The following is a 14,430-nucleotide window of genomic DNA, read 5'->3' as shown; positions in this document are numbered from 1 at the left end:
GCTAGGGTAGTGGTGATGGTGGAGAGTGTGAGGCATGAGATGGAAGGATTTTTATGACCGTTTGAACATGGAGAATATGAAAGACATAAACAACCAACATGACAGGATTGGTGGCTTGCAAGCCTGGGTGCAGGCTGGTGCTCAGCACCAGACAGGATTCTTCACTGTTATTTCTAAGTACTAGACTTCTTATCCATTGGGATATTGAGGTAAGAATTCCACATCTTTTTCTCTGGCCTCTTTCAAGATTTCTCTTTATTATGTGAAAATGCTTCTGCCCACTAGACACACCCATCACTGTTCTCATACACACGGAAGACTCTGGGAGACACATGGCAACAGAGCTACAATAACTATCGTCTGGTTTGGGCTCCTCTTATTCTGACTCATTTCTCTTAGGGCCACAATCTCAGATAGTTGCTCATTAAACAAGATTAACATACAGAACTGCTGTAATCTTTTGAAATGAAGGAAGTGGATCATCATATGTGTCTGAGAAAATTAACCCCAGGGCCAAAGGGAAAATTGTTTCCAGATTCTTCTGCATCACTTCTAGTTGGATTCTTTAAAATAAGTGGTTTATGTAATTCTTCTGAAAACTGTATGTAACTATCTTTACTACCTTTATATACCAAGTTTAGAAATAATAAAACTAACTACTAGAAAAGCCTTGACTAGTTTGTACTGAGAAGATTGGAAAATTCACCCTAGTGAGAAGTTAGATATACCTAAGACCCATCATTCAAAATGTGAAATATTTTTTAAAAGAGACAGAAACAGAAAGATGTTATTTTAAGATGAGAAGAAAAGACCAAAAAAAGAAAACTATCATTCCCTTCTGAAAGCCTCAAAGCTTAATCAGTTATGTTATTAATTAATTAAATTGTTTACAGAATAATAGTGACAGCCATCCTTTCTTAAGTGGTTTTTATTTACCAGGAACTATGTGAATACAATCTAGCTGAAGCTCACTGGATCCTTCTGGTAGGTTTGATCAACATTTTACAACTTCTTTGTTTATTTTTATGTGTCGAATTTACTCGGTTAAAGGATGCCCTGATGACTGGTAAAAAGTTTTTTTTTTTAATGTGTAATTTTTTAAAGTATTTCCAAATGAGATTAGTGACTGAGTAAAGAAAAATAAGAAGAACCACCTTTGCCAATGAAGGCAAGGTCAATCAATCTATTGAGGGCCCTCATAGAACACAAGGTAGAGGAAGGGCAAATTCTCTCATCTTCAACTGGGACATCTGTCTGCTCCTCACTTTGAACACTGGAATTCCTGGTTTGGGGGCTTTGGGGCTTTGGGACTTTGAACAAGCACATCTCCAGTTCTGAGTCCTTTGGATGTGGACTGGAAGTTTCCCCATCAGCTGTCCTGGTCCTCAGGCCGTCAGACTCAGAGTGAATTGTAGCAGTGGCTCTCTTGGTTTTCCAGGATGCAGAAAGCAGATCACCGGACTTCCATAATAAATCTGTGTGTGTGTGTGTGTGTGTGTGCGCACGCGCACACGCACGTGTTGGGGAGACACTGAACCAGTAGTGCCGCAGTCTGGCTGGGCACAATCAGGAGCCACTTGTCAAAAGAAACTAACTTTATTTTTAGAACCACACACGCCAAACAAAACAGCCTCTCAGGAAAAACCCTCAGAGCCTCAACAGCCACCACCGGCTTTCCACAAGCCTCTCTCTCCCACACAAGCTTCTCTCCCCCTCCCACAATCCTCCTGCTCTTGAGGCCGATTGGCTGGGTCATGTGGGCGGAGCCAAAAAAGTCCCCCAATGAGCAGCTCCGTGGTCTGAAAGGGCAGGGAAACAGCCCAATGAGCATCACCGCAGAGGAGCCAATCAGCTAGATGTTGCTGGGGCCGCTGTGAGCCAATCATCAGCAGGCAGCTGGAAGTTTGCTGGCAGCTGGAAGTTTGCTGGGGCCCCTTCGGCTGTGGCTCTCAACATCTCCCCCTCTCTGTTTAAACAACAAGCACGTGGCTTAGGGACCGTGCCTGCCTTAGGTTGTCCAATAGTACATATGGTCCTTAGGTTGGTACCATTGCAATTGGATCTTACCCGTCACTGACTACCGGTCCAGTATACAGCCACACCTGTGGAGAGGTCTTTGTACCAGCGGGGGGGGGGGTGAGGTTCTTTGCCTCACCTCTGTTGGCCCCCAAATTTTAGCTGGACGATCATGACAAGCAGAAGGGAGGAAGATACACCAAGCCAATTGACGGCTCCTTTTGGAAAAATTGTACCACCAATGACATCATCAGCAAAAATACCCCAACACTACCACAAGTCGCTGCACCAACAGATAGTTCACAATGCATACAGGTGAGCTCACAATGTGTCCAAGCAAGTTCTGCAAGCAGTTCAGTGATGGCTATTGTAGAAGCTGTAGATTGGTTTTATCTTTGACTTCACCAGCACTGGGATGAAGATAGGAATTCTGGCACATTGTGGCTCCTCCCACAATCCTCCTGCTCTTGAGGCCAATTGGCTGGGTCACGTGGGCGGAGCCAAAAAAGTCCCCCAATGAGCAGCTCCGTGGTCTGAAAGGGCAGGGAAACAGCCCAATGAGCATCACCGCAGAGGAGCCAATCAGCTAGATGTTGCTGGGGCCGCTGTGAGCCAATCATCAGCCGGCAGCTGGAAGTTTCCTGGCATACATGCATGCCGGGAAAACTCTGATTGACCAATGTCAAATGGGGGCTCCTTAGCAAGTGTGGGTAACTTACCTGAGGTCTCAGAGACTGCAAGTCCTAAGCACCTGCCACCATCCCATGCTGTCTCGCCATAAGGAGCCCACCCCAAGGTCTCACATGGAACTTGTTCTTCGTACAGCTGACTCTGTTGGGTCGTCGTTCAGAGAGCTCTGAACCCAAAACTTCATAAAGCCATCCTTCAAAAGAAGTAATGTTGGAGAAGGAAGTGTTTTTGTTTCATTAAAAAGAAACATCAAAATGTCTTTACATTTTGCACCAGAGTTAGCTGAGAAAACACATCAAAATCCTTGAAACTTAAGACTGAGATAGAATGGAGAAAAGTTGCTTTAGGCAAACTGTTGTCTCTTACAATAAATAGGTCCCGAGGAAATGAGCGAAGAATTAGATGGCCAAGTAAAAGGGTATTAGAAAAAGGCTATTTTTATTGTTTCATAGTATGACACACAACTTTTTACTAAACCTTAGAGTCCCTAGATTTTTCATGGATAGTCAGGAAGGGAAAAAAAAAAGAGGTGAGTGTTCAACCACTTTGAGAAAAACAAAATGACTTTCCATCACATTCAAGTCACAAATTGCTCTCTAAGCTTTGGAGAAGAAAAAAAAACCAATTATATAAACTATATAAAAATGAGGTGATTTTATTGTCCCATGATCCACCCAGGCTTGTGATAGTTAACTGAATACAGGACTCTGTAGACCCATCCTGCTCCTCCCCCATCCTTCTCTTAGGGAGAACCTGCTCTCTCCAGGCATGCCCACACTGGAACGCCCTGGGCTGTTGTCCATATTTCATTCGCCTCAAAAGTTTAATAGCAACTCCATCACAAGAATATGAATCACACAATGAAGTTACAGATTCTCCAACTTTCTTAAGCAAGACGTGCTAAGCTCTCTGTTACACTTGGCCCACACACACTCTGGCAGAGAGTGCCCCCAAAGATCAGTGGAGCCAAAGAACAGCCCTCCCTTTCCCTTGTGGGGATAGAGGAACTCTTAAATTACTTCTATTCTTTGCTTTTTTTATTCTCAGGTGTTGTCTACCTGAAGCATAAATAATTTTTTAATCAATTTAATGAGAAAAAATTAATTCAATTGATTTTTAACTAAGTATAAAAAAACAATTGAGTAGATTTTTTACTTTACAACTGTATATGTTGATATCATGTTGACCAATACAAAATGGACAGTATACATCCTAAATAAAATAAAACATAGCCTCTAAGACCTTATGTGATTCAGCCACACCTTTCCTTGGCCTTGTCCCCTGACACTTCTTTTTATGGTCACTCTCTCCACCTTCTTTCTATTCTTCAAGTGAAAGGAGCTCCCTGTTAGAGTTCCTGCAATTTGCGACTCCCTCTGCCTAGAATGTTCTTTGCCCACCTAGATGCAGGATTTGCTTCAACCTGTCACTCATGACTCAGCAGATCTATCACCTCCTCAGAGATGCTTTCCCAGATGGTTCTTCTAAGTAACATCCTCCCTCAGTGACAACCGAGTCCCTTGCTCACGGAAGTTGTATTTTCTTCATATCACTTTCCACTCACTGAAAGTGTTTCGTTCATTTGTTTGATTGGTTGTTTTTGGTCATATAACTGTCCCCGTTAAGGGAAGGGACCCTGTCCACTTTACTCACCAACATATCTCCAGCGAACTGAACATTAGCTTACAATGCAATTGATAAGAAATATTTGCTGTATGAATGAATGAACAAAATGAATCAACATGTGAATGAATGAAAGTCGTAGTAAAGCCACTCATGCCACATACAGCCAGGGGTTAGGACAAGTCAACAGTTTTCTATAGCAGAGGAGGAAAACTGTAGAAACAAGGCCCCATCCTTGATGTTTATCCTTTAATTTTCAGCCAAACTCTAACCAGAGAAAAGGTGACTGTGAGCAAATTCTTTTTATTGTGCCAAAGATGATATTCCTGAATATTTGCCAACAAGTAGAAATCTCTAATATAGTACCTACATATTATGAACTCTCTTGCTTCACATTTAAAGGACCTTCTCCATAAATAAGTCAAAGCTATTTGTGTAGTTCACCAGGCATAAAATTTGGATGTATGAAGTTCACATTCTTTGGTTCTACCTAATCTTGATTAATTTCTGTAAATTTCCCATTTTTATTCTCTCTCTCTCTTTCTCTCTCTTTCCCAAATATAATGACTGTGTTTGAAAATGTCTCTTTACCTACAGTGGCTGCATATTTTTTTAATCTATGAAGGCAAAAATAATTACATTTTATTAAGTACTACATATAGAAATTCCAAAAAGCATGCCACCTTATTTATAGCTGATTATCATTTTTGTTGAAAATCAGTACCACTCAAATTGTCATATACATTTACATAATACATTTCACTACTTTATGAAGAGAAAATTTAAATATTTACCATTTATCTAAAATGTCTGCTCACATACATAAAAAATAATCATCTCAAAGTTAAATTTTCCCTTTAAAGTTAGAATTCAGACATTCAGGATTTATTGACCAACATTAAAACAGTAATAAGAATACTAACGTAAATGAAAGAGAAACAATGTCAGTCTTTTTAAATATCTTCACACTTAGACAAACTTGACAAATTGTCTTGGGAAAAATTAGGCAGTGCATAGATTTAAAGTTCATTATATCACGGGCAAAGAATTAAATAGTTTGATTACCTAGAATTTCTCCTACACAGAATGGATTTGCCCAGCTTTAACATTCTTCATGTCCCCACTTATAGATAATGCCATTACCTGCCTGAAAACTAATGTCCAGATAAAATGAGATAATTTTGGTGACTCAAATTGCTCTTCCAAAACCATTATTAAATTTTGGCAGAAAAAAGCCTAACTATACTGACTGGCCTTCTCCACCTATCCTCTAATGTACATGGCTGGAGTTTTGTTGCTTTACTTTTTCTATTGAAAAAAAAAAATGATACTGTGACCCTTCCCATCACCCTTGAGGGCCTATGTGCCAATTTTTCCTCAGAGGTCAACTAGCACACAGACATTTTAATACTGGGTCAGTGATTGTCATATTAGCCTAATGACATATCAAATGCAGCTTAGTTCTGGCGGGACTGAGACTTCCACCAATGTATCCAAGCCATTACAATGGCACGTCTTCTTTTACATAAGCTACACTGCAGTTTAGTTAGATTCCCCCAAAGGCCTGTGTATTAAAGGCTTGATCCCCAGGGTGATGCTATTGGTAGATGTTGGAAACTTTAAGGTAGATCCCAGCAGGAGGTCCTTAGGTCACTGGGAAATGTGCCCTCAAAAGGGATGGCTGGTCCTGTTACCTTCCTCTCACTCTCTCTGCTTCTCAGCCATGAAGTGAGCTGTTCTGCTCATGGACTGGAACCTCTGCCAAAAGAAACCTTTCCTCTTTATAAGTTATTTTCGGGACATTTGTTATAATGACTGACAGCAACCAACACAGACTAAAACAAGATCTCAGTTGATACATATTTGTCTTCAAATTTACATAAAGGAAGACACTAAAAAGGAAACCTGAGAACTCTTGATCTGGTCTAGGCTAGGGAGAGGTGTTTGGTTTTTTTTGGTTTTGTTTTGTTGTTGTTGTTTGTTTGTTTGTTTGTTGAGTTTTGTTTTAGTTTGGTTTGATTTGGGTTTTGGTTTTTTGGTGCTGGGACTCAAACCGAGGACTTGCGTATACTAAGCACATGCTTTACCACTGATTTATGTTCCAGCCCTTCTACTGATTTATTTTTAATGGATATACAACATGGTAAAAGTTATAAATTTTAACATTATCCATTGATGAATTTTTATGTACACTTATTACCTAGTAACCATCTAAATGGAGATATAGAACATTCTCACAAATCTTCAATGTTTCCTCAGGTATCTTTCAAGTTGATTCCCTCCCCTACCCAAAATAGAAACTGCTATTTTTTTGTTTTTTAATTGAGAAATAATTGTATTAAATTATGTATGCATATATGTATGTGCATATTTATTTATTTATAGGATACATTGTAGAAAGATTAAGTTACCTCATCTACTTATTTTTTGGCAATGAAGATGTTTAAAGTTTACTATTTTAGCAATTTGAAATAAAAAATATATTATGGTTAACTATGGTCATTATGCTACACAATAAATCACTAGAATTCATTCTTAGGTCTAATGGATACTTTGCAGCCTTTGGCCAACATCTCCTCTCTCCCTAGCCTCACTCCAACTCCTGGTAACTACCATCCAGTTCTCTGCTTCTGTGAGCTCAACTTTTTAGATTCTACATGTAAATAAAACCATGCAACATTTGTCTATCTATAAGCTAGGAAGAATCTTTAAGATATTAATTCCTATCATTGACTATCCTCTAACAAAAATAATAGAAAACTTCTGTGAAAGTAAAATACATGTTCATGGGTAATTTCAATTTTGATTAACTTGACAATGATGTCTTAATGGAAATAAATTAACAGAACGTATTTCAAGTAACTAAATTTTTGCCAATATAACTTTCTCTTTATTAATGTCAGGACTCAGAATTTCCTATAGGTTTACCTTGCTAAAGAAGGAAAGAACATTTAATTTTAAAAGGGCTGCACACTGCTATGCAATAAATAATACTATAGTGTGAAGTTTTTACTTTACTGTGCATATATATGTGTAAATATGTATATGTGTACATGCATATGTATTTTTAAGGGAGAACCCAGAATCCAAATTAAAAGATAAAGATATTCAAAACTTTTCATTACTATATGAACACTTGCTCTTGGGAATTTAGCCAGTCTCTTTTAATATAGTGTTCACAGAAGAGCAACTGACAGCTGTTCCTCCTCGAAATCAGTCCAACCTCATGAGCAGCCATCAGACACACCCACAAATTTAGACCACCATTCGCAGTGGTGTGGTGTTAAATGGCACACTGTACTGAGAGGCACAGATACCAGTGTGAGTCTCTGGGGATTTAGAAAGTAACTAATAACTTATTTGTTGTTGTTCTGCCTTGAATTCAAGCCAACAGATCAATAGGACAAGAACTTCTGCACACTGGCTATATTTTCCTGTGTTAGAGACTTCTCCTAGATATAGAAGAACATGTGTGTGTTTAGCTTCTTTATATATATTCAACTCAGCCTGATGACTGGCCACCTTATGAATATATATATATATATATATATATATATATATATATATATATATACACACACACACACACACACATATATATATATATATTTATATGTCTATGTTTAATATAAAAATCTATCCCTCCTTTCAGGTAAGCACTTTGCTAAGTCTTAGGGGTTTTTACTAAACTATCAGGATGGTTAGAATGGGAAGTTGTACATCATGTGACCTCTATATTTTCACTGAAGTTAAGAATTCAGCCATTCGACTCTACTGAGTCTTTGCTATTTTGAATTATTTACACAATAATGAACAACCTATTCAGGGCCTTTTGCTTACAGGGTTTATAAAAAATAATACTAAAAGAAAAGCATTATGCTTTCTCCCAACTATGTTTTCATTGTAAGGGTGTTGCCTCATATCTTTGAGATTGCTTTTGGTTGAAAATTGTCGATTAGAATGCAGCTGTTTGCCAAAAAGAAGATGGAAATATGTAAAACTCTCCAAAGAAGGAGACTCCCTACAGTGGGTGTTCATAAGGTGCCCAGTCGTCAGGCTGAGTTGACTATCAGTAATTAGTTGGACTGAATGACTCTTAAAATCCCATTCAACTATTCGTGAAATTCTGTAACTACTTTTTTAAACCGAGTAGGCAAAATTGAAGTAGACAGCATGGAATTCCAATTATTCCAATTGAAAGAAACAAAATATTAGCAACTCATCGCACATTCTGTCCTCTTTCTTTTCCTCATTTATACTCTTACACTGGTCACTTTTCCACCCATTAACTCATTTATTTAGATAACAAAATGTTTAGCACTGTGCTAAACCACAAAGAAATCTTCAAGTGAGCAGTTTGTCTGAGGAAAGGCCCATTTCCTGGTCTTCAAAATTTAGCTCTTTATGATAACCTAGGGGGAAAGTCTACATTTAGATTTATTTACTAAAGAATTTGTGAAGTAAGGGGTTTGCTCCATGAAGGGAGTTTCACTGCCATCCTTCAGAGAACAAGCTAACTAAATGTTTTGCTTTTAGTTTTGTTTTATTTTACTTTAATATCATTAAATATGACACACGTAAGTGCAAAAGACAAACATTTGCAACTTGGCATTATTTGAATTATCTATACACCCACCATATAGGTCAAAAACTACCATTTCCAAACAGTAAAGACAAAAGAGTGATGTATTTCCTGGATGGGACTAAAAGGGACAGGGTGAGATGTCATCATGCTCATTAGAACACTGCATAATTTATAACTCATGAATTAAGTTCCAGGCAAATTCTTATCAAGTCACTATGTACTTTCTTTTTGACCTAGTACTTTCCATTCCTAAATTTTCATCTAAGATTTTTTAAAAAAAGCACATTTCTACAAAAGGAACCGTACAAGAATATTCATAACAGTTTTGTTTATAATAATCAAAATTTAGACAGAATCCAAATGTCCATCAACAAGTAAATGAACAAGCAACTTGTGTTACATTAATACAATGGAATATTACTTAGCAATAGAAGTTATGAAATACTTAAACGCAAAATTATATGAATTATTATTTTTTTATTTTAAAAATTTTATTTATTTTCATATAACAAAACTAAAAAAACTTTAAAAATTAGGTATTATATATGACAGCAAAATGTATTTTGATTCATTATTCCAGCACAACTTTACATTTCTCTGGTTGTACAAGAGGTAGCGTCATGTCATATGTGCAGTCATAGAAGTACCTGGGGTAATGATGTCCATCTCACAGAATGCCTTTTTTTAAAAAATTTATTTTTATGTGGTGCTAAGGATCAAACACAGTGCCTTACATGTGCTAGGCAAGCACTCTGCCACTAAGCCACAACCCCAGCTCTGGCCTGGGCTTATTTTTGTGGCGGGAGGTAGACAGACACGGAATGCCTGAGGGACAGGCTCAGAATTGGTGTATTGTTACTTGGCCTTATTCTGTTGCTCAGACTCTTCAGACCTCTCCCTGTTGCCAGCCTAGACTATAGGGGGGAGGGAAACAGACCCCATCTCTTGAGGAGAAGAACTTCAAAATCATATGCAGAGGGGTGTGGATATAGGAAGTATGTGCGTTTTGCTATAACGGGACATGGTGAGTCCTTTTTGTCCATACTCTGGAGATAGGTTGGGATGGTCTCCTAGCCCACATCCTCTGGCTTCAGGTTTCATTTTTCCAAAGAGGGCTTTGATGTTTTTCAGATAATTGTCATTGGCTCTGAAGGTCTCAGTGAAGGGAGAGATCTGAAGAGTCTGGGTACATGAGCCACCTGCTCTGCTCAGTCTCCCAGGTTTGCTTTTCACTTCAGTGCAGTGGTCCAAGGACTACCCTTGTAGCAAATTATAATAGGGGTCAACTAGAGTCTGGTGGTTTGGAATCATCTGCTGTTTTAGCGCCAGTTGTTTAGCTTGTGAAACTAACTCTGCTTCCAGGTGATATCAATGACGCTGGCAAAATTATATGAATTAATCTCAAAAACATTATATGCATAAAAGAAGTCACATACAAAAGAGTACACATATTGATTCTATTTGTAGATTTCATTTCTATAACTAGTAACACTATTCTTTGTTAATCAAAATCCAACCAATTGTTTGAGTGGGGAACAAGGAAACTGTCTGGTAATGGAAATTCCACATCTTGATTTGGATGGTTACATTTATTGAAATTCAATGAATGGTATATCTAATAATCTGTGCATTCTATTATATGCAAATTTTAATTCAATATATCAAAATTTTTTAAAAAGGGGGCGTCATGGAAATAAGTTTGATTTTGATTTTTAAAATAAAAATCACAGTTTCAAACCCTCCTCCTCCCAGCCCTGCTTTCTGTCTCTATGGAGTTACCCACTTGGGACATTTCATATAAATGGAATCATAAGTGATGTTTTGCATCTGACTTCTTTCATTTGCCATAATGTTTTCAACTTTGCAGCCCATATTGGTACTCAACTCCATTTTATGGCTGAATGATATTCCATTGTAGATAAACTCATTTTAAATCATTTATGTCATAATTTGCTTACCTTTTCAACCCTAATGCACACTTGAACTCATCCCACCTTTCAGCTCTTGTGAATTGCTGCTGTGAACTTTCACGTGTGAGTGTCTGAGTCCCCGTTTTCCATTTTTTTGCATATGTACCTGGGAGTGGAATTGTAGAATCAAATGGTAAGTAACTCTGTCTAATGTTTCAAAAAGCCATGAGACTGTTGTCCACAGGAACTGAGCTACTTTATATTCCAACCAGCAATTGATAAAGGCTCCAATTTCTCTACATCATTGTCACCATTGTCTCTTTTCCATTTTTGTTGTTTTTATGTGTCTTAGTGAGTGTGATGTTTCATTGTGAATTTTCCATTGTTTTTACGTAAAACTTGAATACAAAGAAATCCATCGACTAATTTCTTTAACAAACAATTTTTGCTGATATCTTGGTAAAGGATTCCTCCAATCCCATGTCACATGCTGTTTTGTAACAGAAGCAACAACAAATAACAGTCAAACTATAGCACTGATTATCTCCCTTCCCTTCCCTTCATTCCCCTTTTGTCTAATACAATGAACTTCTGTTCCCCCAATGCTTATTGTGTGTTAGCATCCACATATCAGAGAGAACATTCAATCTTTGGTTTTTTGGGATTAGCTTATTTCACTTAGCATGATAGTCTCCAGTTACATCCATTTACCAGCAAATGCTATCATTTCATTCTTCGTTATGGCTGAGTAATATTCCATTGTGTATATATACCACATTTTCTTTATCTATTTATCTGTTGAAGGGAAAGGCACCTAGTTTGTTTCCATATCTTGGCTATTGTGATTTGGGCAGCTATAAACATCAATGTGACCATATCACTGTAGTATGCTAATTTTAAAAATATTTTTTAGTTGTCAATGGACCTTCATTTAATTTGTTTATATGCAGTGCTGAGAATCGAATCCAGTGCTTCACACATGCTAGACAGGTACTCCACCACTGAGCCACAACTCCAGCCCCTAGTATGCCAATTTTAAGTCCTTTGGGTATATGCCCAGGAGTGGGATAAGTGGTGGTTCCATTCCAAGTTTTCTGAGGAATCTCCATACTGCTTTCCAGAGTGGTTATACCAATTTGCAGTCCCATCAACAATGTATGAATATGCCTTTTTCATCACCAACGCATATTGTTACTTGTATTCTTGATGATTGCCATTCTAACTGGAGTGAGATTAAATCTCAGTATAGTTTTAATTTCCATATCTCTAATTGCTAGAGATATTGAACATTTTTTCTTATATTTGTTGACTGATCGAATTTCTTCTTCTGTGAGGTGTCTGTTCGGTTCCTTTGCCAATTTATTGATTGGGTGTTTTTTTTTCTTGTTTTATTTTGTTGTGGTGTTAAGTTTTTTTCAGTTCTTTAAACATTCTGGAGATTAATGCTGTACCTGAGGTGCAGGTGGTAAAGATTTTCTCCCATCCTGTAAGCTCTTTCTTCACATTCTTGATGGTTTCCCTTGCTGTGAAGAAGCTTTTTAGTTTGATACCATCCCATTTATTAATTCTTGATTTTACTTCTTGTGCTTTAGGAGTCTTGTTGAGGAATTCAATTCGTAAGCTGACATGATGCAGAGTTGGGCCCATTTTTTCTTCTAGTAGGCACAGGGTCTCTGGTCTAAAAGCATTAAGATCTTAACTGCTTTGTCCAAGGTCTATAATACTGAAATCAGGATTTGAATCCATACTGTCTGGCTCTGGAGTCATTTTTCTTCTTTGGTTGCCAGAATATACTCCAAAGTGCCTGAAGCCTGTAGGCTTTACAGATATAAGACTGGTTAATATAGCTCAATCATAATCCAGAAGTTCAAATTTAGGCACCAGGGCTATAATTTAAAATAGGAATGTGTGATTGGACTTTTCACTCTGTTTTTTAAAGATTGTTAAGTTTTGTCTGTCCTTGAATGTGCTTCTACACTCAGAAACGTGTCACACTGTTCGCCCCAGCTGGACCCATGAGAGAAGAACTGATACCCCAGTCTCCCAAGTAACTGCTGCTCCCTTGGAGACCAGTAGGGGGCACCATTCTACCCACTGTCCTGTAAGGGTGTGGCTTTGACTCTAAGCACATGACTCCCCTGTGGTCAGGGGCAAAATCTGACTAGGATGGTAAGAAGCCATCACCTCTAGTTTTCCTCTTCATACTGCTTCATAGCTGGAAGCAGCTACGGAATTTGTTAAAAAGAACCAACCTCTCCCCCTACCTCTGGAACCTGAAACTGGGACCCTAAATCAAACTGGTTCAGTGTCGACTACTGTGAAGAACCACCCTTCCATTGCCCTCATGGCATACTTTAGGGTCTTGCATAAAAAGAATATTCCTTTTAAGTGCCTCCCTAATGCTCAAAACGCAGCCATCCACCTTCAACTGGTAAAGAAAGGCCAGGTTTTTAAAAAGAAAATTAGTTAATAACAAAAATCACAAAGTCCAGCTAAAGACGTGGGCAAGAAAACACCACAAAATAACCAAAGAATGACTCAGATGGTTATTTAATGTCCTCGAATCCCCCAGAGGGTCCAGAGAGCCCTGCAACCTCTGCCCTCTTCATGCCTCTCATTCCAGCCTGGGATGACCAGTATCCAGGCTGTGTTCCTGGTGCGTGGCCATCCTATCTGACAAAAGACATCAGGCCAGCTGTTTAGGACAACCACTATCCCAAAAAGAAGGAAACTCACATCCCATGAAGAACTACTGTGTACTATGCATTACAGACCTAAGAGGCAGCAACTGGTGGCAGGAGGTCAACTTCACCTCTTGGCTTCAGGCAAGTTACTTAAGCGCCTGACCTCACTTTGCTCATCTGTACAATATAATCACCCATATCTCATGAAGCTTGTGGTGAAGACTGTCTTACATAACACTAGCCCAGGGCTTTGCACAGAATCTAGAAAAGCCTATTTACTCAGTATTAAGCTATTAAAGACATTACTGACATTATTATTTTTCCATTATCTCATATTCAAAAAAAAGCCCAGAATGGAACGAACTCCCTAAGCCCTGTCAGACCTAAATCAGCACTTCCCAGGTTAGTCCCAACAGATGCTTCAGGGTGTAAGTCACTCATTTTACCCGGAAGTGTCCCTGATACCAGGAAGCATCAGGGTTGACACCAAGATTCAACAAATTGCTCTTAACCTTATTTCTATGGTTACCAAAAAACACATCCTGGTGGTTCTTTCCAAAAAGGTTTGTGCAAACATGATTCAATCCTGAATGTAAACTTGTGCCACTCACTGGAATAAAAAGTACCATTTTAATTGGAGCCACAGGTCAGGGGATGGGTGGCCCTAAAATAACACCCCAACTCATTCCTGTAATAACTGACCCCCTTCTGCTGCACGGCTACCGAAAGCATGAAAATGTATCTTTAACATGTCTCATCAATGATGGGTCAGTTGAAAATTTTTGCCTATTTTAAGATCAAATTGGAATTGGCCTTTTATGGTCATTCCAAAGCAGACAGATAATATCTGCAATTTTTTGCTTCTTTGCATCTATGGAATTGCTACTTCCCGAGAGCAGGTGGCCTGAAGCAAACTGTGCCA

The 14,430-nt window shown here is 38.4% G+C and overlaps 1 long non-coding RNA gene across 6 annotated transcripts in view; it reads right to left on the bottom strand.

Moving 5' to 3' along the window:
- Window positions 1-14,430, bottom strand: part of LOC124102550 (uncharacterized) — a 77,852-nt gene that overhangs the window by 10,323 nt on the left and 53,099 nt on the right. For 4 of the 6 annotated variants that reach the window (XR_009228176.1, XR_009228178.1, XR_006854896.2 and 1 more), the window contains 3 exons: window positions 10,873-10,990; window positions 2,736-2,899; window positions 1,551-2,549 (listed from right to left, as the gene is read on the bottom strand). This is a non-coding gene — a long non-coding RNA (uncharacterized LOC124102550). Of the gene's footprint in view, window positions 1-1,550; window positions 2,550-2,735; window positions 2,900-10,872; window positions 10,991-14,430 lie in introns of those variants that run through there. The other 2 variants (XR_006854895.2, XR_009228177.1) reach the window with 2 other exon arrangements.

Source organism: Marmota monax, unplaced genomic scaffold, assembly GCF_021218885.2.
Source record: "Marmota monax isolate L192 unplaced genomic scaffold, Marmota_monax_Labrador192_F-V1.1 WCK01_AAM20220418_F8-fsc00002, whole genome shotgun sequence".
Lineage (NCBI taxonomy): Eukaryota > Metazoa > Chordata > Mammalia > Rodentia > Sciuridae > Marmota > Marmota monax.
This window is presented reverse-complemented; position numbering and strand designations above follow the sequence as displayed.